Raw genomic sequence first — 23,651 nt, 5'->3', positions numbered from 1 at the left:
TAACATTTCATAGAGTGACATAACCGTCTCCACATCAAATTATAGATGGTTCATAACTCCAAATAATTTCCTGTGTCCCTTTATATTTATCTCATTCACACAACCTTGTATCTGGCACCGCTCTTCTCTGTCCTTAAATTTTGCCTTCTTCATTTATTACAAAATTGTACATTATTTTGTAATGCCACTTAAATGGAATAATAATGTGGAATGCCACTTAAATGGAATAATAATGGATGCAGACATTTGATTCTCCTTTCATTTATTTTACCTATTCAAGAATGGAAAAGCTGGCATGCTTGCTACAGGTTCCTTCCTCATCAGGTACTATTATATTCAGCCTTTCTAGCCCAGCTCTCACACCCTGCACTCCAGCATTCAGGAAATGTCCAGTAGGGGAAAATGAACATGTACTTGAAATTCCTCTAGATTCTAAATGCATGGCAATTCACGTGGTCAGTTTATACATTTAATAAATGAAACAGTAAATAATTTGAAGGCCATGTAAAGATCACCTTTAATGATCATGTTACTAACTCTGTGAATTCAACTTAACTCAGGAGACTGTCAACACGTCTGACTTAGAGTATACAGGGTACATCAAATGTGCCAGAAGTTCTGCACAGTTTCACGATTTTGCTAGAATGTACTTGCAGCATACGGAACAGGAAGCAGCGGCTCCTCCTCTGTTTACTTCAGTGTAACGTTAATGCAATTCTAATATGAACACATTACTCTTTTGCCATTTAATGTAAAGAAAGTCTATTATAAACAGTAACAAACAACTGGATTCAGTGATGGCCTTTTTATCTTCAAATACACTTAACTTTTAATTAAAGTATTTTTTCTTAGTAATGTCATCAATACATAAAAGCATCTAGGCCTAATTAGTGGAAATTTTCCCATCATTTAGGGAGGAGTCGTAATTATGCTCAGGCCTCATGGCTGCCATTTAGGAAATTGCAAACACAGTTCACTAAATGGCACTTTTGCCAGATGACTTGCAGAGCATCCAAGTTGTTAGTCAGAGTAAAGGCAGGTCTCCCATGTGGGTTTACAAGGGAAACCAGAACAGCTTAGTTTTGTATATTCAAGCCAACACCCACATTACACTCACTAGAAGTGGTTCAGAGGATGCTAAATTTTTATAATAAAAATTATTTATTGTTTATACATATAAACAGTTAAGTGTGTTTTCAGGTACACACAATCTTATTTTATTAGCATACCTGAGATTTTTTTAGAAATTTCAGTGTTACTTTAGATCATCTATATTTTTGTAATTAGTGTTTTTAAGCATTATACTGACTGTGTAAATGTATGTATGTACATATGTACATGTATGTACACACATATATACATACGTATGTGTACATATATACATATGCATATGTATACATATTTACACACATATGTATGATTCCAGAAGGTTCACAGATATAATCTTTATTAGTCAACAGATATTTATTGGGTGTTTATTATGCCCCAAGCACTAGCTATGCAACTGTGAATAATGGCCCTTTTCCTTTTGCAAATTTTAACCAAATAAGCAAAAAAGACTCTAAGAAAGCAATATAACACGAGAAAATGCCAAAGATAGCCCCACTAACATAATCAGGATTTAACTCTATCTTTACTTTAGCAAAGGACATTTTTATCCTCTGAAATAATAGTAGCATATAGTACCAATTCCAAATTAGCAAATGAGAGAAGGCAAAATATAGTGAGCTTTTAAATTAGTCAAGTATCAAGTACAGGTGAAAGGGAAATGACAAATAAGTACTAGGCATGCATACAATACAAGGAACTGAGTATAACAGGTCTCACTAAATAGTAATGGGCCAACTGCTTGTTAAAGGGAATTTATAAGAACTATATTGTTACATTTTATGAAGTGTAATATGAAGAGATGGGCAGTTAAATGCTAAAACAAAAAGGTGGGATGTGAGTAAATAGCAGAAGTGCAAAACTAATACTGATTCGAGAAGATTAAAGACAGTACAAAGGCCTAGGTGCCCACAAAAATTAAAAATTAAAAAAAGCGCTATGAAGGCAAACAACATTTTCAGAGACAAATCGTTAAAAATTCAAATAAAACTTGGAAAAGAAAACTGTATTGGGACTTTTAAATCTATCCCAATTAATTATAATAGCCAAAAATATAAGTAAAGAAATGGATGAAATGAACAATTATCCCAATAGGTATATAGAAAATATTCATTTTATTATATCCATGGAACAATTAGATAATTGATTACATATTTAGCATCCCCCAAAAGACATATTAAAAATAAACTTAAATTATAAAATTAGTACTAGCTCTTTTCTCTATTCATAGTATACATATAGAAGTTAATAATAAAATATAACAAATGTATGAAATATGTTTGCAAAAGAATGTTTATTGCAACATGTGTATACTAGCATGTATGTACCACATTGTGTTGATTCTTCTTCATTTTGGTTGCTTCTGCCTTTTGGCTACTGTGAATAATGCCGTTATGAACCTTCCTTCCTTCCTTCCTTCCTTCCTTCCTTCCTTCCTTCCTTCCTTCCTTCCTTCCTTCCTTCCTTCCTTCCTTCCTTCCTTCCTTCCTTCCTCCCTTCCTCCCTTCCTCCCTTCCTCCCTTCCTCCCTTCCTCCCTTCCTCCCTTCCTCCCTTCCTCCCTTCCTTGCTTCCTTTGCTTTTCCTTTGAAAATACCTATTCTAATGGACATGAGGTGATATTGTCACGGGATCCTTGCGGTATCACTTTGCCAGCCAGAAACCTCTGTGGTTGGTGGCCTTTTGCCCAAGTTTTTACTCAGGCCTGCTGGGCTCATTCTACCCACTCAACCTGGCAGTCTGCATTCATCTTGTGCTACCAACGTGAATATCGTGCCTGCCAAGGGTGAGCCAGGTGCAGAGCTATGAGGGGTGTGTAAGCAAGCAAGCATGGGGTTCAGCCACTGCACACAGCCAGGCACACCAGCTGCGGAGGGGGAGGCAGCTACAGACACCAGCACAGGTGCCGGCTCCCTGTAAGGCTCCAGCTGGACCAGGTGTACCACAGCAGGGTCAACAGCTGGTGCCAGAGAACACGGTGGCTCTTGGAAGCTTGGAGATACCAGGAACCGCAGAGCCCCAGAGTGGGTGTCACAGCCCTGGTGTGGGGAGTTCCTAGGTCTAGACTGCCCAAAGGGCCACAACTCTTCTCCCCTTCTCTCTTCTTTACTTGTTTTTGCCTGTAATATGGTGAGTAAGTGGTGTATTTCAGCCCTGTTTGTATTATAGCTCTTTTAGCCCCACCATTCAGCAGGTCCCAAGTTCTTGTCCTTTGTCCAGAAGAATAAGATACACAGACAAGTGGAAGGTAAGGAAGGTGAAGAGGAGCTTTATTGAGCAACAGAACAGCTCAGAGGAGACCCGCACTGGGTAGCTGCTCTCCACAGGCAGTGTGTCCTGATGAGTGTTCAGTTCTCAGCAGAGAGAAGAACCTGGAGTAGCTCCTCTCTGCAGCTTGTGGTCTCTACGTCTGCCCAGCTCTCAGCACAGAGGAGACCCTGGAATGGGAAGCTCCTCTCTACAGGCAGGTCATCCAGGCATCTCTTCTAGTTTGTCTGAGTCCAGGGTTTTTATGAGCTTCAGAGGGAAGGAAGTACATGCTGAGTGGTTCATGGGCAGCCATGGGTGGCCAGAAAAACCACCATAAGTTCCCATTCTGGTGTGTCAGCCAGGCCCCCAGGCTTCAGACTATCCCTGGTTTGAAGGTGGGCCTCCACTAGGGACATACGGTGTGATGGTTAATACTGTCCACTTGATTGGATTGAAGGATGCAAAATACTGATTCTGGGTGTGTCTGTGAGGGTGTTGCCAAAAGAGATTAACATTTGAGTCAGTGGGCTGAGAAAGACAGGTTCACCCTTAATCTGGGGGACACCCCGTCATCAGCTGCCAGTGCAGCTGGAATATAAAGCAGGCAGAAAAATGTGAAAAGATGAGACTGCTCTAGGCTCCCAGCCTACATCTTTCTCCTGTGCTGGGCCCTTCCTGCACTGGAACATTGGACTCCTAGTCCTTAAGTATTGGGACTCAGACTGACTTTCCTTGCTCCTTAGCTCCTTGCTCCTTAGACAGCCTATTGTGGGACCTTGTGATCATGTGAGTTAATACTTAATAACCTCCCCTTTATATACATATTTATCCTGTTAGTTCTGTCTCTTTAGAGAACCCTGACTAATACAGATTTGGGTACCAGGAGTGGTTCTAGAGGAATAGATTAAGGATGGAGTTCTTTTATTGGTTTGGGGGTTTCTGGAGTTGGCTGCTTAATATGATTAGACACCAAAATGCTAAGGACTCTACTTCTAATAGAGTGGAGAACACTGACAGTCCTTGGCGTGAACTGTTTAGAGAGTTATGTAAAGTAAATGCATTTGAAACTCCTGCTTCACTGCTCGTGAGAGGCAAGGAGTTTAGTGACTCTGTACGTAATACATTTGACCATATGTGGAGAACCAAGGAACATAATGAAGTTGGTTGGTTGCTCCTCAGTTCAGTGGACAAAGTTAGGGTGTCCCTTAGTATCACCATGCCCTGTGATTAAGGTCAATGAGAAACTACAAGAGCTCCGCCCAGGCAGGACTACAAATGGCCCCTTCGGGAATGAAGGTTTGGATCACTCCACCGGGAAAAAATAATGACCTTCTGAGGTGCTTCCTGAACGCAAAGAGAATACAGAATGGGTAGTAGAAGAAGGTCATCGTCAATACCAGCTACAACCACATGACCAGCTGCAGAAGTGTCATGAATATTTCCTCCTTCTTTTGTTAAAAACATGTTTGTGCATGTATACGCTTGTACTAAGAAAACATCTTCATTTTATTTCCTTTTCCTTTTATCATGTAATATAAGATTTATTGACTTCATATCAGCGTTTAAGTATTGTTAACTTAATGTAATAGTATTTGGGTTGGGGATTGGTGCATTTCCAGTTGTACGAAGGATAGTTGTATTATGTTAGGTGTAATTATGAGATTATTGTTTTTATTTGAAGATTATGTATGATCTCATGAGATGTGTATGGGTTCAAGTTGACAAGGGGTGGATTTGTGATGGTTAATACCGAGTGTCGACTTGATTGGATTGAAGGATCCAAAGTATTGATCCTGGGTGTGTCTGTGAGGGTGCTGCCAAAGGAGATTAACATTTGAGTCAGTGGGCTGGGGAAGGCAGACCCACCCTTAATCTGGATGGGCACCATCTAAACAGCTGCCAGCGAATATAAAGCAGGCAGAAAAACATGAAAAGGCGATACTGGCTTAGCCTCCCAGCCTACATCTTTCTCCTGGGCTGGGTACTTTCTGCCCTTGAACATCGGACTCCAAGTTCTCAAGTTTTGGAACTTGGACTGGCTCTCTTTGCTGCTCAGCCTGCAGATGGCCTATTGTGGGACCTGGTGATCATGTGAGTTAATACTTAATAAACTCATGTGTGTATATATATATGCGCATATATATGCACACATATATACGTGTGTGCGTCTGTATATTCCATTAATTCTGTCCCTCCAGACAACCCTGACTAATGCATATGGTAAGATTACATTCAGTTTTGTAAGAAACTGCCAACTTCGTTCCAAAGTGGCTGTGATATTTTGCATTTCCAGTGGTGTTGAATGTGCATTCTGATTGCTCCACATTTCTGTCAGCATTCGGTTTCATCATACTCTGTGCTTTGGCCATTCTAATACGTGTCTCAGTAAATAAGTTTTACTGTTTTTAGTATTGTGTGGCAAATTGTTTACTAAATATTTATTTTTGTTAAAGATATCTTTCAAATATATATCTAATATAAAATATATATGTGTGTATATATATAATATTCCATTTAAAAATTGAAAGTATACAATCTTTCCAGTGTTTATCTCGCTATTTACTGGGTATATAGCTATTTTGATAGACTCTTCTCTATATTCATTTCTTATTGCTCAAGATTTTATAGCATACTTTATTCTCCACATAAATGCATTTTTTTAACCAATGGTAAGCTGGATAATATCAGGTGTCCAAGAAATAGTTTCAAAGTATTAGCAACGTATCTGCTCCGTTCATTGTGAAGTAATTTGACACTTCGAAAGATAGTAAGATCACTTGTATCTGATAAAAGTGGAATCCACTTACATTATTTTTATTTCACAAGCCTCCCTAAAGAATAAAGTGCTTAATACCAAGCAAAGCACTCTTCCTCTCTCTACTTATGAAAAACACTCTGACCTGTTATCCTCTGTCACCTTCCTTCTGAGGCTTTTATCGACTTCCCAGTAAAACTACACCTCTCAAATTTGACAAAGCAATGGAGTCCCATATTTTAATAGAGGATTATGGTTTTATGGCTTTAAAAATCTTCCTTGCTTCAGTGTGCTACTTAGTTTCAGCTTAAATCTCTAATACTGCTGGCTTTGATCAGTGACATTTGTAGGATTGGTGAAGTGTTTACTTCAAAGAAATTGTTTGCCTTATCCAACGTTTAAGGATTTTTAATGTAAACATTTTCAGGTATTCTAAAGTATATTCTAATAGAAAGTCTGTATTTGGGTTTATCATTGCAATGCAAGACAGGGCTCTAAAATTATATAATATAATGTTAGGAAACAAATCAACTTACGTGTACAAATCAGTCTTCTTTACCTAAAAGAGGTCACAGAGAGGAGATACATACTTATCCACTTATAGTGTCTCTTAACAAAACCTCTAAAAAACATATTGCTTTTGGGATTAGTCAGTGAGTCCTCAATGATACTCACTGATATCTTTAATTAATCTTGAGTAGACTCTTTCTAGTTCTCCACAGCAGCTGTTCTATATTCTTTCCACCTTCTTCTACCTCTCTAGTGCATTTTTATTGGTTCACTTTCAAATGAGCTTGATTCCTACTTTACTGGGGGGAAAAGTAGATTTTTACATACAATTTTATTCACCCTTACTCTGCTTCAGCATAATCTCTATTAATTCTTAACCTGTTGGGTTGCAGAACACATTGAGACTAATAAAAACCTCTTCAAATAAAGTGTCACAAAGAATGCCAACCCATAATATTAAGGGTAGAGGCTCTGTGATCCCCTTTGTGCTACCATTTTTTTTGTGTATGTGCTATCTGAATGAATTAACTTAAATCCCCTCACCCCCAACTCACCAATGGGCCCTGGTGTGTGTTATTCCCTCTCTGTGTCCATGTGTTCTCGTTGTTCAACTCTCACTTATGAGTGTGAACTTGCAGTGTTTGGTTTTCTGTTCCTATGTCACTTTGCTGAGGATGATGGCTTCCAGCTTCATCCATGGCCCTGCAGAAAACACGATCTCATTCCTTTTTTATGGCTGCATAGTATTCCATGGTGTATATGTACCATGTTTTCTGTATTTAGTCTATCATTGATGGGCATTTGAGTTGGTAGGAATATAAATCATTCTACTATAAAGGCACAAGCACATGAATGTTTATTACAGCACTATTTTCTTATCATTGTATGACCTCCACCCACTGATTCAGAGTTATTCATTAACTCAGAAGGAAAATCACGTAGCATAAAACAAAGAATTATGTTTCTGAGTGGACTTCCTTTTAAACTAAAAGAGAACCCAGCAGGTGGACCTGTGCGGAGAATGTGAGCCTTTTAGGCAGGCCGTGTCTGCGCAGGTGCTGACCTGGCTGCAGCATTAAACCTTTGATGAGAAATAAGACTGAGAGGATGGCCCTGACAAAGAACTGGTGGAATCCACGGCTTCCCGGCAGGGCATGGGGAACGTAGGTGGCGGGTCCTGTCCCCCCAGTCAGACAGGAGGGAGACTCCAAGAGAAGAGCAGCAGAACCAAAAATACCTGGGCTGAAAAAGGAGCAGAGATGCGAGTGGGGAGTCCTGCAGCTGGAGGCTTCGACAGGACCAGCAGATATCAGCGAACAACAACAAGGACCAGAGGAAAGGAAGCTCATCTAACAGGGGCCATGTATGGAGAGCGTGACACGGTGGCTCTCCACGCCACTCCCTCAGACACGGGGTGACACGGAAGCACCTCACTCACCCCTACCCCCAACACTGAGCTCACTACCTGGGGCAGTTGGGCAAGAAGGGAGATACAGAAGAATGCTGAATGATCCTATTATTTTTTCTCTAGAAACTGACTTTTTCACAAGAAGTAATTTAGGATAGTTTAGCAAAATTAGATTTTCCACTTAACATACAGAAATTAAGATTCAAAAGCAAAGTAAATTTTCTTTATAAAGAAATAAAGTTACGTATTTGACAAATCTAAGTTTATGATTCACAAAATCCCTCTCTATTACACACATAGAAATGAGCTCCTTATCTAAGTCCCAAAGCCTATGTCTCCTTTGGATTTTCCTCACTTCGCTCATGGTCTTCCTGACCCCTCGGGTCTATAGAACATATTCCAGCTTTGAGGCAAAAACGAAGTACAACAACCACCATTCCAAGTCAGATTCCTGGTGCACAGGGTTTTGAATTCTTACTGAGAGCAGAGGAATTCTTGTGGAAAGGGCTGCTGTTCCTCATTTTGGAAGACGGGGGCCGTGCAATGGAAGTTGGCATAAAATTGAGCTGTCATTTTTCAGAGCAGCTCCAGGAAGCACTTTGCACACACCATGAGGTCTGCTACCAGACGCTGCAGGTATTTATCTACATAAAGCAGGTTAGCGATACTCCCAAGCATATTAACAGGTTCTGCCCTGGTTAACCAAGACCAGTGCTGGTCTTAATTTCTCAGGGGAAGTCCTGTTATTTCACTCTACCTAGACAAAGGCTATAACTCTTTGAAACAATTATATGTTCTATCTTTTAGGTCTGAAATACCATCTTTTTCTTAATTATAAGCTGGTCATTAAAATGGCTAAAAACATTTCATTGCAAAACTGGAAAGCATTAGCAGGATTTATTGGCTTTCTATCACCATGTTAATATGTCTTAATCTTCCTGCTCTCTCTATCTTTTAAAACTAGAACTATTATTTCAATATAAAAAGTTCTCACTTATGGAACCAGCAATGTTCAGCTCTTTTTCAGCCTCATCTCATTTGATTTTGCAAAAGACGGGTTGTTACCAACCGAAGAGATCAATAGTGAAAGTGGAGGTCCAGGCCTCAGCAGCCAGTGACTGAAATGCCTCCAAACTTCCTCCATTTCAGAGCTGTGGCTGGAAGAAGAGGATAGAGGATTTTCCACTTCAATGCCTCTTTCTTTCTGCCATCACCTTCACCATGGTTATAGATGCAGCCACATTTGACTTAGGATGGGGGAGAAGAATGGACAGAAAGAAGAAGAAAGAAAATGTATTAGTCCATTTTCACACTGCTGATAAAGACATACCAGAGACTGGGAAGAAAAGGAGGTTTAATTTGACTTACAGCTCCACATGGCTGGGGAGGTCTCACAATCATGGTGGAGGGTGAAAGGCACTTCTTACATGGTGGCAGCAAAAGAGAAAGAGGAAGAAGCAAAAGCAGGAATCCCTAATAAACCCATCAGATCTCGTGAGACTTAGTCACTATTACGAGAATAGCACAGGAAAGACAGGCCCCCATGATTCAATTACCTCCCACTGGGTCCCTACCACAACATGTGGGAATCTGGAAGATACAATTTAAGTTAAGATTTGGGTGGGTGCACAGCCAAACCATATCAGGAAAGGAGGAAGACAGAGAGGAACGCGGGGAGTTACGGTAAGCAGAGAAGGGGAATCTGATACACGCTTTGTGAGCTCAACTGGTGGGGAGCAAATTCATTCCCCAAACACTAAGTGTGATTATTTGTCGACTCTGGGCTCAGTTATGTGGGTGGAGGTGGCAGCAAAGTATGGACTTGCCACAGGGGAAATGATAGGGGCCAGGGAAATGCTATCAACAAAGACCTTTCCATGGTAGACACAGGGGCAAGGTGCTGGGAGAGGATGAAGGAGGAGGAGAATCCACTACACTTGCTGAGAAAGGGAATGTGTTTTTTGGATGGCATCATGCCTGAACAGCACCCTGAAAAATACCAATAATAATCACCCAAAACCTCATCTAACCCATGATCATTAGTTGATTCAATACAATTTATGCAATTTCCATCACAACACTATAGGATAGATACTCTAAAAATTATGATCAGGATTTTTTCAGTAGAAGAAAATGGAAGGGAGAAAGCCATGTAGAGGGAAGGCAGGAAGCAGACTCACTGGCACAGAGCCCAGGAGGACCCTCAGAGAGGGAGAATGCCAGGCAGCAAAGTTGGGACCAGATTGTGACACCGAAGCAACGTGGGCTCGACCCTACCAGCTGGGCACACACCACACAAGAGTATTGAAGAGAAGGGAACAGGAAGCTCAGAATTCTCATTGAGAAAGATACTTGGCCAAGGGAGAGAATTGCTTGAGGCCAGCTGTTCAAGACCAGCCCGGGTCACACAGTGAGACCCTGTCTCTACCAAAAAAAAAAAAAAGAAAGAAAGAAAACAAAAAGAAAGACTATTCCTGGCCTCTCATGTGGAGGAACCTTCCCAGACTCTCTGTGTTCTCATATCTCAAGTTTGGGATAAAGGAAAAGTCCACTTTTTCCCATTCTGCATTTTTTGTACTACACAGCAAGCTTCCCAGGGCCGGGTCTGTCCTTCTGGGAGGCCCCTGTGATGTGTGGTTTTTCAACACTGCCTGGGGCTGGTGCATTCATCTGTCTCTATCAAAGGGGAAGGTTTATTAGTCAGTGAAGGCAGCTGCAAATCCAAGGCCATATTTTCTGATCAGCTTTATTGGTAATAAAGCAGATATTTTGATATCAAAACATGTAACTTCTGTTTTATCACTGAAGAGATCATGATCCTGGAAAACAAAGCAGGGTGTTACTTATTGGCCCCCAAAACCTAACTGTATACATGCATGGCAAGAAAGAGAGAGAGAGAGATTGTTTTGATATGCAGTATAAGTATACACTTCTTATTCATGATGAAATGTATTAAAAGGCAAGCTAAACAAAACTGAGGCACAATAAAATTCTTAATAGTTTATTTGAGCAAATAAAGATTAGGAACTCTATGCCAGAAGTGGTTTGGAGCCCTCAAGGAAGGAGTATGAGGGTCATTCTTTTATGGTGTGAAGGAAGAAGCCACACAAAGAAGATGTGTGATTGGTTACAAAGTTGCCTTATTTGTTCTATTCCACCAGAAAGTCTCTAGTTATATAATTGTAAGTTTGTTGGCTGCTTTTGGTTGGTTGAGCTTATGTTCTGTTTTTCAAAATAGGCAATTACAAGAAATAGCTCGTTTCACTTATGTTTGCAAATCAAGCAAAGTTGGTGTCACGAGGCCTGGCAGGCTTTGTCTGCTTGGGGCTTCTGCAGGCCTGGTCCCCATTTTAATTTACGTTAACAGATGGGAGACTCAAGTCTGTGCTTTTTCATTTAGCCTCACAAAATGTGAGATTTATTTTTTAACCTGTTGAGGGTGTGATTATTTTGTTCAAAAATACAATATGTTTTCTTGACAACCTGCCTCCCAAATATAGCACAAATAATTTAGTTTGTGTTCAAGTTTAATAATAGTGATCTGTTTAAATGATTTGGGGAAAAAATGTCCTGCCTTGGACATAAAGACATGGCACTGTATTGTTCTCTTGTGGCAATTTAAGGTATTCTGAAGGGCAATTTTTAACTCTATCCTTAATAATATGTTATTGAAAAAAAAGTTGATCTAAATATGTAATGATCAATTCCCACCAAGGGAAATCTTTGTTAAACATATAGGCAGTGACAACCTTTGACTTTATGTTCCTACCCTAAATAAAAATAGATAAAAGACACTTTGGTCTCACATCTCAGACTTACCAAATCTTTCAGTGGCTGAAATAGTTTTATAAGAGTCATTTGGGAGAGGAAAGAAGGGATCCCTTCTTCAAATGCAGATGCACCCAGAGGGAATAAAACGTCCTCTTACATTGTCATCTAAGTTTTAGTTGAGAAAAATCCCAAACAGTTCTTGAAAAAGAAAGAAAGGAACGAAGAAAAGAAAGAAAGACTGAAGAAAAAGAGAAGCAGAGGAGAAGGGAAGATGGAGGAAGGTACAAAGGGAGGGAGGGAAAGAGAGGAAGAAGGAAAGGCATATTCAAAGCTGGGCCTCTGTACATTTTGTAAACAGCTTTATTGAGGTGTAATTGACATAGAAAGAACTGTACAAATTTAATGTGTACCGTTTGATGAGTTTGAACATATGCACACACCTGAAACTGCCTTTCCCAAATTATAACTGAGGAAATTATGACAGTGAAAGAAGTCAGACCTAACCGCTCCATCTTGCTTCTAACCTTTAAGCTGTCCTTGTCCATTCCTCAGCATAGGCCGACTAACTTTGGGAAGGAATTCAGTTCATGGTTTGACTCTGAAACAAAATTGGTAACAGCCGTTTCCTGAAAAGACCCCCTTGTTGCCTGGGGACCAGTCTGCCTTTGCAGGACTAATGAATTCACTACAAGATTAGAAATTACAGTTTAGGGGTTGTGCAGCCTCTGGCTCCAAGCATCTAAGCCTCCCCAGACCTCTCCTGGGGATAACATCACTACTGCAAAACCTAAGATCGGGCCTGGCGAACATGGTGAAACCCCATCTCTACTAATAATACAAAAAATTAGCCAGGCGTGGTGGTGTATGCCTGTAATCCTAGCTGCTCGTGAGGCTGAAGCAGGAGAATTGCTTGAACCTGGGAGGCGGAGGTTGCAATGAGCCAAGATGGTGACATTGCACTCCAGCCTGGGCGAGAAGTGCAAAACTCTGTCAAAAAAAAAAAAAAGGGGGGGGGCTTGAGATATTTTGCAGACCCTGTACTCGGTGGATCAGCTGACACCACCCAGACCTGTAATCTGGCTCAACCAGTTCTGCTATCCCACCCAGGAACAGAAGCCAGCAAGGACAACTGACTTCGACCCCCTTTGATTCCATCTCAAACATGAACAACCAGCGCTCCCCACTTCCCAAGCCCCTACCTGCCAAATTATCTTTAAAAACTCTGATTCCCGAATGCTTGAGGAGACTGATTTGAGTAATAATAAAACTCTGGTCTCTTGCACAGGCTTTGCATGAATTACTCTTTCTCCATTGCAATTCCCCTGTCTTGATAAATTGGTTCTGTCTAGGCAGCCGGCAAGGTGAACCCCTTGGGCGGGTGGTTACATACCCATGAAGCCATCAGAACAATCAAGGCAATAAACATACCTGTCACCTCGAAAACCTTCCTTGCATTTATAAAGCAAGTTTGCCGGGGGAAGAGAGAGAAACCAGTGAGGGCTTTCAGAACCCAAATACATCTCAAGAAAACTGGGTAGGCATTCCCAGCAAGAAACTCTAATATGAATATAGAGGCAAATATTGCACTATACCAAAGTAACCAGCTAAGGAAGGCTATTGCAATGAGAGAAAAGTCAGGACTCAGTCGCCAGAAAGAAGAGCTGGAGTTGGAGAGAGCATCTGAGGCCATCTGTGTTTGCTAATTGGCCTTATGCAAAGGAAAAGTACATTTCCTCTCATCTTCTTGCAGGAGGTAGTTGTACAACTTAGAGCAGGGAAGTTAGGCTTCTATCCTCTCCCAAAGACTGGGAGGTGGGGACGCTAGCTTCTCTGATTACATGTCAAAGGCATGGCTCCCAGGTGCTTGAAAAGAGACTTTCGGATTAGGAAACTGCCAAGGAGCATTTTAAAAGATTTGTATCTCAAACAGGTGATGATAATGACCAGTTTTTCTAAAGCAAATGCTTTAAGGAGAGGGAGTGAAAAGCCTCTGTGGTTAGGGTACCTGCATTCCGTAAGGGCTGGTGAAAGGGAGTTCAGGCCTAGAAGCGGGACGCCTATCTGAGGTTTGGTCAAACTGAGGGGAACATGGAGGCCACCTTGGTCCTTGGAAATAATTCAACAGAGATAAAATTACTCTGAAAGGTGAGGAAAAAAAGGAAGGCTGCCTGGGGATCCCTGGACTTGGTGACACTGAGGTGAATTCTGCAAGCTTCCCCTTTATCTCCCTTATATCCCAGACTGGGAACCACGGTCTTGGACTTTGAAACTAACAACAGGCGCAGACCAAAAGAGAATAGGAAAAATAAACAAACAAAAACAAACCTGGGCCGGGCTGGGCCGGTGCGGTGGCTCACGCCTATAATCCCAGCACTTCGGGAGGCCGAGGTGGGTGGATCATTTGAGGTCAGGAGGTAGAGACCGGCCTGGCCGACATGGTGAAACCCTGTCTTTACTAAAAATATAAAAATTAGTGGAGCGGTAGTGGCACGTGCCTGTAATCCCAGCTACTTGTGAGGCTGAGGCAGGAGAATTGCTTGAATCCAGGAGGCAGAGGTTGTGGTGAGCTGAGACTGTGCCACTGCACTCCAGTCTGGGCGACAGAGCGAGACTCTGTCCAAAAAAATATATATATATATCTGGCTTCTCTCTGGACAAAGTGGCAGGAAAGGGACAGAGCAGCAGAGGCCTGGCAGGGGGATCCGTGCCTGAGCCCACCTGGGGAAGAGCAGGCCTCCTCAGCGACAACAGCCTGAGCAGGTGCCCTCCCCATCCTAGGTGGTGGTGACTCAATCTGCCAGCAGCATCAACTTCAGCAGAGCCTGGGCAGCTACCTACCCACCATCACCCGTCCCACTCTCAGTGGTGTGGGTGGCCCTTGGGCAGTGCCAGTTAGCCTGATATCCCTGGGACCTCCACCCTGCAGCAGAAAATGACCCAGGGCCAGCATCCACCTGTACTTCCCCTTGAATCAGAAAGCAAATCAGGGTCAATATTTGTTTTACTCCCACCCAAAGGCACCTGCAGAGATAGAAATCAGACCCAGAGGCATCAGAAGAGTGAAAGCATACCAGAATGTTATTGCAAGTACTCTGAAAACTAAAATGTTATTGGATATAAAGCTTATAAAAGTAAGCCAAGACCTACAAGCTAAACTTAAGAAAGTTGAAAAAAAATGTTTAGCAAAATAAGTTTAAGTTGTCTGCTAGAATATATTTAAATGGGATCAAAGTCTCCCAACATCCAAAATGTCTAGAATATGATGAAAAAGCGGATGTCATACCACAAACCAGGAAAAGCACAATCTGAATAGTATAGACAATCCACTGTTGCCAATGAGAAAATGAACACCAAAATAAATCAGATATTAGAATTATCTGACAAGAAATTTAGAGCAGCCATCATTCAAGTGGTCCAGTGAACAATTTGAGTTATCTTGAAACAAATGAAGAAATGGAGAATCCCAGCAAATAAATTAAAGTTACTAAAGAATTCTAAAGGCCTTGCCTAACAGCCTCTGTGTGCAAAGTCCAAGTATTCATCAATACTGTCTGTGACAGAGAGGCCAAGGCCATTGGTCCTCAGCAACACATCCTCATGGTGATGTATCATGTCATTAATCATTTTAAAATAAGCTACAGCATCTTAGATTGTGCCTGCCTCAAGAGAAGGCTGTCTCATTAGCTAAACAGATTTCCTCCCAGGTTGCAGGTTTTAAAAGCAACCTTCCCCTATCCCAAGTAAGAAGTGAGGTCTTCTCAGTCCTTATTGTGCAGACAATGACCTGTTCACGAAGATGCCTGAGACCTGGGGATTAAAAAGGTTGGCCCTCCAGCCACGTGTGGTTGCCTTTTTACAATGGATATTTCTTGAATTTTCCCACATTTTCACCTCTACTAGATGGACTTGTCAGGTTTGAGTCTCAGTTTACTCCCTGATGAGACAGTGTTTTCACCTGGGCCCAGAAACAGACAATAATTGAATAATTGCACTCAGAAGGGATAAAGCTTTCAGGAGAGGGGACTTCCCAAAGTCCAAACACCTAAAGGCCAGATCTAATCAGATCTCAAATTGATCACAGCCTCTTTTAAGTTCACCAGAAATCCTGCAGTAGAGGTTGTTGTGAAGTTATAAGTGGCTTCATTTGGACATCTAAGGTTTGTGGTACATTTTTTTCTAATTCTTTAAATCACCTTTCAAAACATAAGTGAGAATATGCTACCCTTATATGAATTTCTTCAAGAGGATATTTTAACTATTTGTATTCAGAGTGTCAAATTCTGATCTGTTAATAATTTTATAATAAGGTACAATACGTGTAACTGTTTCCTCAGTGATAGTCCAAATATAACTATGAGGTTCTATTTAATAAGGATTAATCAATTTAACAGTGATTAAATTGTCCATTGTCATTAATGATAGTGAATTCATGCATTTAATTTCAAAGTAACTTTTTTTTCTTAAATTCTGGAATTATTCTCATTATCAGCTTCCTATTTATTAACGGTAACACTTCAGTTATCATAAGGAGGAGCAGTAACCACAAGCAGTCTGTTTTCTACTAGTTGCCACCTGCATTGGCATTTTATTCAGAAAATACCTTTTGTGTTATTTTGGTTTTAACATTTCTCAGTCCTAACAAAGTTTTGTTTTTTTAAATTTTTTTGGGGATGTTTTTGCAGCATCTCACTTGGGTTTAGCCATGATAAAAGTCAGAAGATGTAAGTAAGTTTCCTTACAATTCTAACATGCCCAGTAGTAAAAATGTTGTATTGGTTTGTATTAACCAATTTTCCTATATAAAAATCTACTTGGAAAATCTATATATAAAAATATTTTAGAGTTTTTTCTTATTTTCTTATATTATGACATGAATTGCATTATTATTATTTTAATGATATTAGTAAAAATTGAATTTCCCTACATTAAATAAGCTACTTCTCGAAAATTTATTTTAGCTGAGCGTTCTAACACCTGTTTACAGAAGACTCAAAGTTAATTTTTTAAATGAAAGTTTTCGCTATTTCAACTCGATGCCATATTTAAAAACCTACTTAAACATACAAATAGTTATTTGGGCTACCTAAAAGTGCTGGTCCAATAGTATCATATTAATTGAACTCTGAGAGATTATATCAAGGTTTAACATAAAGTGTATACTGTCCTTGTTATGCAGCTCAAGGTCGGCAATATGAGCATTTATGGTATCTCAGCTGCATGAAAATAAAATTACAATCAAGCTAAGTGGTTTCAAAAGCTCTAAAAGCAAAATGAAGCTGTTTCTAACTGGGGTTTGCAGGGCTGGCACATACCATGATGTGATTAAGAACTATTCCAGAGATACCGAAGAAAATAATAGAGAAAACATCAAAAACTTCAACAAGGTATTAAACTCTTTAGCATTTCCATCTATCTGGAATAAACCAGAGTATCCCAGATTAGCATGAAATGTAATGATCTTTCAATCCTGTGTTTCTCACATTCATTGTGTGCCTCAAGAATCATCTGGGGTGATGGGAAAACACATTACTGAGCTTCATCCCAAAGTTCTCATTTGGTAGGACAGGGGTGGGACCTGAAATGTGCATTATCAACGAGTTCCCAGGGTTGCTGGTGCTGCCGGTTCATCCGGGGAACACACTTTAATAACCATTGTTGTAGAGAATTAGATGTGATCATGTGTACCAATTCCAAGAAAAATACCAGGCTTATGATAAGCCCTCAGTAAATCCTAGCTAGTTAATAAAAGTAGTCAAAGAAGAAGCAGAAATAGAAACAGCAACATTTTTCTCTTAAGACTATGCAAAATGCAGAATCCACTTCTGTAGATCCTTCTTCCGAGCAGGATGGTTTTCTTGGGCACCAGGTTTCTCTGCAATAATGAAGTTTCTTCTCAATTTTTACACTCTTATGCCTTCATATTCTGCCCTAACTATGTGTGCAAAGGATAACGGGCAAGGAGAAAAGAGAAGGATTTGAGATTCTAATATCTCAATAAATTTACCTTGTAAAAGTCGTGCTAAAAGTGAAGTGGGAAGATGAGAGAGATGAGATGATATAGTTATAGATCCATGTATTTTAGTTCTGTATTATGGAAATGAAAAACTTTTCAAGATAAGATCCAGAAAATGAGCAGAATGTGAGTTTCAGTTAGGAAGGGACTATATTTGCTTAACTTACCACCACATTGACTTATACAGTGAATTAATTCAGTTAACTAAAGTTAAGCGATATTGACAAATTTTGAATTCTAGAAGGTTGGATGGTGTACCAACTGTGTGCTGATTGAGAACACCATTGTGGACCAGGTAGAGCCTCCTTGCAAAGTGAAGAGAAGCGACTGAGAATGTTATGATAACCCCAACAAAAAGAGTTAAATGGAGATGCAACCAAATGGTTAGGTTAGTGAATGGGAGGAGGACAATGAGTCACGGTGTAAGAGAAGAAACATACAATCAAATTGATGAGTAAATCTGTAAAGTCTCCGATCATGAACAACATGTTCTGAGACAGTGATCTATGAAACATCCAGCGAAATTAGGGAATATTTTAAAGAAGTGTGAATATTTGAGTGAGGTTTCTAAAAATGAATAGGAATGTCATAGGTGGAGAAAGAGATACTATCCATGGTAGAGGAAATCGTACTTCAAAAAATATGGAAGCACAAAATAAAACTGGTTGACCTAGAGAAGAATTAGAAATCATTCATCACAATGAAAACAACAAAAATATATGTGTGTGGGTATGTCCCTTGAATAAACTATGATTTTGTTGTGGCTAAGAAACATTCCTATTTCCAATTACACACCCCACAATCACCCAACAGCCTGGCTTCTTCATTCCTTTGCCTACTCAGAGCCTGTACCCACAAAGCTGAGTGTAGTTAATTAAAAACATACAACCCTGTTAGTATGTTTCATTTTAAAGTTATAGACACACCTTCCAAGTGATTCTCCAACAATCCCTGGTTGTCATAGGATAATTACATGGTCAACTAATTTGTCTACTCACTGAGATTAAAATTTCACAGCCTGTCCCTCTCTCCTTCAATTTAGCTAATGTCTTTACTGATTATTTCCACTGAGACATAAAGTGAGATTTCTTTATCTATCGGCTTTAAATCCAATCTGTGTTTGTGCCTTCTTAGATACTTTGTTCCTTCTCCTTGCTTTTGGCAGGTTGAACACATTAGTTACAGTGAGATAGAAGAAAGCAATTCTAGTAGCAAGTTGTTGACACTGGTCTAAATTTTAGTAGAGCAGACCAAATGAGCAAGAGAGGCAAACTTTGCCAAAATCTTTCTTAAAAGAGTAGGTTCAAGTCAATTCTTCAAAAACCAATGCATACCCTTCCACTAATGACACTGTTCTTTGCCATAAGTCCCTCTTAAACTTCTCACCACATCTCTCAAAGTGGAACCAAGTAGACCCACAGCTGTCCTGCTTCTGACTGCTCATTTTCTTTGCGTGTCATTTAATTCATAAAATACCACGGACGCAAATTGGGAGACAATTCTGTTAGATCAACAGTGCACTTTTGACCAAAACTTTTGAAAATTAACTTTGAGACATAATTTACATAAACTAAAATGGACACAAATGAAGAGTGCAGATCAAGAGGTTTGAGCAATTGCCCTTCCCACCACCATCACAATCAGCCTATGGAACATGTGCATCACCACAGAAAGTTTCCCGGTGCTGCTTTAAGGTCAATCTAACTGGACCCTGACTCTAGGCAACCTGTGATGTAACTTCTAATTTCTATCACTGTAGATTAGACCTCACTTTTTTAGATTTTCATGTAAATGGCATCACACGCTATCAACTCTTCTGAATCTGGCTTCCTCAGAGGAATATGTTTTAGATTGCTCCATAACGTTGCATGAGTTGATATTTCTGGCTATTTTATAACCAAGTAATATTCCTGGCTAGACAGACATTAATTTGTTTATACATTCACTGTTAAAGAACTTATAAAGTTTTCCCAGGGTAGAGCTATTAACAAGAGACCTGCTCTAAACATTTCTGCAGAAGTAAGTGTGTGTGAAATGTTTTCATTTTCTCGGGTAAATATGTAGGAAAGAAATTGCAGAATCGTGTGTAACTTTAGGCTTATGAAAAAGTGTCAAACTGCATCCCTTAGCAGTCATTGTACCCCTTTACATTCCCCCAGCATTGCATGAGAGATCCACTTGTTCCATATCCTTGCCAATGATTGGTATTCTCAAGTATTTCTAACTTTAGCAGTTTCACTTTCATTGTTATTTTTACTTGCATTTTCCTGACAACTAAGATGTTCAGTATCTTTTCACTTGATTATTGGCTATTATTGGAGATATATATGTGTGTGTGTGTGTATATATATGAAATATATGTTGTATGTGTGCTCACATTTTTTGACTATTTTAATTTTGTCTTCTTATTGAATCTCAAGAGTTCTTTATATATTATATATTTATATCACAGAGAGATATAGATATGGTATTATACATGGTTTGAGGTAAAGAGAAAGATTTATTTATTCCCCTATGCATATACATTTGGTACAGAACAATGGGTTGAATGATTTTTCTTTCTCCATCTAATTGCCTTGGAATCTTTGTTAAAATCAACTGACTTTTTGTGTATGTCTGTTCTTGACTCTATTTTACTCCACTGATCTACATGTCTATTCTACGTCAGTAACATACTGTTCTGATTACTATAGCTTTGAAGTAAGTCTTAATACCATATAATCTAAGTCTAACTTTGGTTTTTCTCTTTCAAAGTAGTTTCAGATATCCTAGATCCTTTATATTTCCAAGTAAATTGAAATACAAGTTGTCGATTTTTACAATAAACAAATAAATAAATGTAACCCTGCTGGTAATTTGATTAGGATTGTGGAGATCTGTGTATCATTTGGGGCAAAAATGAACATCTTAACAATATTGAGTCTTCTAATCCATCAACATGGATTACAATTTCATTTACTTTAGGTCATTTTTTAAAAAAATAGTTTTTGTAGTGTTTCAAGTACAGGTCTTGCGCATATTGTATTGCAAGATTTGTCCTATGTATTTGATATTCTCGGGACCTCGATTAAGTATTGAATATTCTAGGATACCATTGTAAATGATCATTTAAATATTTTCACTTTCAAATTGTTGTTTGCTTAAATGTAGAAATGCAATTAATTTTTAATATTGACCTTGTATGCTGTGACTTTGCTAAATGACGTATCAGTGCTACCAGCACTAAGAAGCCTAAAGATTTTTTACATGCACAATCATCTTCTCTACAAAGAGGGACAGTTTTACTTCTTCATTTCCAATCTATATGACTTCTTTTTTTACTTGTCTTACTGTACTGGCTAGGATCCTCAGTAAAATGTTAAATAGAAGTAGTAAAAGCAAATATCCTTGTTTTGTTAGTGAACTAGGAAAAAATTCAGTCTCCCATTATTATGTTTGACATTAGCTATTTAAATATATTTTTTATTTTTAGCTATATTTTTATAGATGCCTTTCACCAGATTGAAAAATGCCTCTTATTCCTAGTTTGGTGACAGAATTTTATCATGAATGGGTGTTGATTTTTTAAAAGTTTTTTCTTTTTTGACTTATTAATATGGTAGATTACCTTAATTTTCATATATGCAAACAAACTTTGCATATCCTGGGATAAAGCATGTCTTTCTATATGTGTGTACACACACACACATACAGTTGGATACAGTTTGCTTAAACTTCGACTATATTTTCTCTGTATTAATCAGTGATTTTGTCTATAGTTCTCTTTTTTTTATAATGGTCTTCATGAGTCTAAAATCAGAGAAATACTGGTCTCATGGTATGAGTTCCGTTTTCCTGTACACTATGGTTCCATTTTCCTGTACACTATGGAATATTTTGTGTGAGATTGGTATTTTTTCTTAAATGTTTGATAAAATCTTGGCCTGGGATTTTATTTGTGGGAAAATTTTAATTAGAAATTCAATTTATTTGATAAATATAGAGTTATTATGATTTTCTTTTTTTTCTTGAGTCAGCTTTGGAAATGTGTGCTTTTAAAAGATTTTGTCTGTTTCATCTAAGCTGTCAAATATTGTTCTGAAGTTATTCATAATATTGTACGATAAATAACTTAATAGTACTGTTCCCTCTTTGATTATTGATATTGTTAATGTGTATCTCCTTTGCTTTTATATTTAGAGATTAGTCAATTTTATTCATAATATTCAAATAAACTGGCTTTTAGTTTCATGGATATTTTTCTATTATTTATACATTTGTATTTATTCACTTCTACCATTATCTTTATCATTTCCTTATGTCTACTTAATTGACTTTAATTTGCTCTTTTTATTTTTATTTTTTTTTAATGTTTTACAGGAATGAGGTCTCTCCATGTTGCTGAGGTTGGTCTCAAGGGATCCTCCCTGCACTCCTGGGCTCAGGTGATCCTCCCGCCTCTCATCCCAAATGCTGTAATTACAGGCATGAGCCACCGTGCCTGGCCTGCCTTGCTCTACTTTTTCTAAAGTCTTCTTAAGTTGGAAGCTTAAGTTATGGGTGTTGGTCCTTTCTTCCTTCCGAATACAACTGTCTTTGCCTATACATTTCCTGTTAAGCCCTGCTGCGGCTGCATCCCATAAATGTAGATTTTCCACAAACTTTTGATTTTTTTTTTTAAATAATGTAGTTCAACACATGTTCTAACTTCTCTTCTGAATTCATTTTTTTGAGTCAGGAGTTGTTTTTAAATGCATTATAGAAATTTCTAAATATTCAGGGTATTTTTCAGATTGTTACTTTCTTTAAATCAAATTCTCTTGTACTCAGAAAACAAGCTGTGTATGGTTTCAATAACTTTTTGTTTATTTAAATTAGTTTCATTGCCCAGCATATGGTGTGCCTTGTTGAATTATCTATGTGTATATATATTTTTTAAATGTATATTCTGATGTTATTGGGAGGAGTGTTCTGTAAACGCCAGTTAGTTTAAGTAGCACTCAACTAGGTTGATTGGAGTCTGTGATATTCTTACTTATTTTGTCTCATATTCTAGTTCTCCTTACTTTTGGTGAGCAAAGATTGGCTTTCTTACTTATATACTGCATCTTATCTTTCTTCCATACCCAGTATTTTCTCTTGCAAACCCCCTTTGTTTTCTGCATCAGTTTCTCCTCTACTGTATTAGCCCTACAAGGTTACGATCAGAATTTGACACTTTTTTTCTAAATATTCTCTCCTTTCATTCCATGTCACCTTAAACCTACCATTCCATTTTTCTGTGCCTATAAATAGCAGAGAAAGGGTGTCCCTAGAAATAATGACCTATCCTGTTTTCGCTTTATCAACTTTTTTTTTTTTTTTTTTTTTTAAGATGAAGTCTCGCCCTGTTGCCCACGCTGGAGTGCAATGGTGTGATCTCGGCTCACTGAAACTTCCACCTCCCAAGTTCAAACAATTCTCCTTCCTCAGCCTCCCCAGTAGCTGGGATTACAGGTGCCCGCCACCACGCCCAACTAATTTTTTTTATTTTTAGTAGAGACGGGGTTTCACCATGTTGGCCAGGTTGGTTTCAAACTCCTAGCCTCTTGATCCACCTGCCTCGGCCTCCCAAAGTGCTGGAATTACAGGTGTGAGCCACTGTGCCCAGCCTCAACTTTTTTCTCAAATCATTGTAACCAGATTCTGGGATCACATCCACTGGAAAGGCTCCTTTCAAGGTTGTCAGTAACTTCCATCTTGCCTAATTGAGTAGTCAAGCTTCTGTCTTCATCTTCCAAAACCTTCCCTTGTTTAGCATAGCTTACCATTTCCTCTTCAAGTCCTCCTTGAAACACCTTGAACTTGAACGCTTGGCTTC

The 23,651-nt window shown here is 39.0% G+C and overlaps 1 long non-coding RNA gene across 2 annotated transcripts in view; it reads left to right on the top strand.

Moving 5' to 3' along the window:
- LOC139360096 (uncharacterized) overlaps positions 1 to 23,651 on the top strand; it is a 53,437-nt gene that overhangs the window by 16,128 nt on the left and 13,658 nt on the right. For both annotated transcript variants that reach the window (XR_011617204.1, XR_011617203.1), the window contains exon 2: positions 22,172 to 22,236. This is a non-coding gene — a long non-coding RNA (uncharacterized lncRNA). The remainder of the gene's footprint in view (positions 1 to 22,171; positions 22,237 to 23,651) is intronic.

This window comes from Macaca nemestrina, chromosome 19, assembly GCF_043159975.1.
Source record: "Macaca nemestrina isolate mMacNem1 chromosome 19, mMacNem.hap1, whole genome shotgun sequence".
NCBI lineage: Eukaryota > Metazoa > Chordata > Mammalia > Primates > Cercopithecidae > Macaca > Macaca nemestrina.
Note: the sequence above shows the minus strand (reverse complement) of the source record. Positions and strands in the feature narration are given on the sequence as shown.